The sequence below is a fragment of the Curcuma longa genome, chromosome 19 (genome assembly GCF_044706935.1).
Source record: "Curcuma longa cultivar G26 ecotype Majalengka, Jawa Barat chromosome 19, ITB_CL_G26_1.1, whole genome shotgun sequence".
Lineage (NCBI taxonomy): Eukaryota > Viridiplantae > Streptophyta > Magnoliopsida > Zingiberales > Zingiberaceae > Curcuma > Curcuma longa.
Genome location: NC_133879.1, coordinates 836,897 through 838,827, shown reverse-complemented (window position 1 = coordinate 838,827; position 1,931 = coordinate 836,897). Strand labels below are relative to the sequence as shown.

Genomic DNA, 1,931 nt, shown 5'->3' with positions numbered 1-1,931 from the left:
TGCCGCCGCCTCCCTCACCAGCCGAAGCCGACGCCGCCGCGCCTCTCCACCGCCGCCATCGACGCCACTGCTGCCGTCAGATCACCACCGCCTCATCTCCTCTTCCTCATCTTCTGTCGACGCTGTCGCCCTGCTCGCTGTCGCCTTCGACGCTGATCGTCGCCGCCCTGCTCGCTGCCGCCTTCGACGTCGATCGCCACCGCCTTCTGTCGCCTTGTTGCCCAACACCGTCGCCTTCGCCGTCCACTGCCAGGGAAGAGGAGTTGGCTGATTAGGATTTGGAACGGAGCTAGGGCTTGGACCGACTGGATCTTGAGGCAGGTTTGGATTTTCGTGGTTTAGGAGATGGATTTTTGTTTTGAAGACTTGATCTTGAGCTCGTGAAGGGGCTGATTGGATGACTGTTTCAGGTTGGCTCAAGAACGAAGAAAGGATAACAGTTTTAGGGCTTCAATCAGAGGTAAAGAGGTGAGTATAGTTACTGTTTGATTGGATTTTTGATTTAGGTTGTTTAGCCAAGGTGTTAGGTTGGATACTCGTGCTATGCCGTGAGTGGTATGATTTGATTTCATTGTTTTGGAACAGAACAGTGAGCTTGGGATCGGAGGTGGCTTGATCAGAGGCTAAGTTTGGTTCAGGCAAAGGTTCTGAGCAGATCTGAGGTAAGATTGTGGACGGTCATTCTTGGATTATTAGATTAGGTTAGTTTAATTTCGGTTAAAGTATTAATTGATTTAATAATCAATTTAATTAGATCAATGGAAAATGATAAGTTGTGTAACTTTAGGATTAGGTTAAGTTGGATGGGTTGGAATAACTTAAATGTTGGTTTAGGATTTATTTTATTATAAATTTAGTAGAATATTATATTTAGCGTTGTCATATCTGTAATTTACAGGATTGTAACTTGTTGGTCCTGAGATACACGGAGTTTGAGTGCTTCTAGGGATTCTGTTGTTGACGGTCGTCTAAATCAGGTGGGTACCCTGTATTTGGTCAATACAGGTCAGCTTTTCCAGTGCATGTCTCGTTGTTGTTTTATCTATCCTGTTGCAGTTCTGTTGTTTCACATTGTTGATAGTTGATACCTTTGATAAACATTACTTGATACTAACCTAGTTGACTTTTGATGACCTAGTTGACCTTTGACATGATCTAATGCTATTCTGTTGCTACTTCTGTTGACCTTGTGATGCTCTGATTCCTATCATGTTGATACTTTTGCAAATCATGTCAGTTACTCTGTTGATACTAGTGTTAGATGTTGTTTGACACACATTATCTGATCTTGATATATTTATCCACTGTTAGGTCAGTATTACTACTGTATCCTCGACATATATTGACCTTCATAAATTTCTATTGAGCATGCTAATTAATTAGCTATTACATGTTGGGATGATCATCATGCATCCATAGTAGTTGTAGGTGTTGTTTGTTGATGGATCTTACCTGCACCACGTTGTGGTGCCACATAGGTAAGAGGTTGCACTACAGTTGGGTATGACCAGGACTGGCTACATTGCCCTCACACTGCCCCTCCCCACTTATCTTTAGTGGTCAGTTGTCGGAGCTGTGCAGTATGTCATGTCTTGCCCCCATTTCACTGAGCTCTGGGAGAGTGATTGGGACGACGAGTGCGGACAGCGACGGATATTTTGGTTGCTATGGTTGCTACGTATTTACATGCACCGTTGGTAGGTTGATATATATTTAGTTTACTTTCATCATATGCTTACGATTGTTGCACTTGCTTGCTATGACTGTTGCACTTGTATGACATCACATACATGATACATGTAGATTTCTTTATTTGTTGCACAGTATGACCTATTCTGGATTACCATACTGTTATACCCTGTTGTATAGTAGGATTTATTTCTATTCTGTTCTGTTGATATACCATGATTACTACCATGATCCATGCTGAT

General features: G+C 42.7%; 1 long non-coding RNA gene across 1 annotated transcript; it reads left to right on the top strand.

The window, feature by feature from the left end:
* Window positions 1-18: 18 nt before the first annotated feature.
* Window positions 19-995, top strand: LOC141812420 (uncharacterized). The gene is made up of 4 exons (XR_012600298.1): window positions 19-321; window positions 411-468; window positions 586-662; window positions 899-995. It is a non-coding gene; the product is annotated as an uncharacterized LOC141812420 (long non-coding RNA).
* The last annotated feature ends 936 nt before the right edge of the window (window positions 996-1,931 follow it).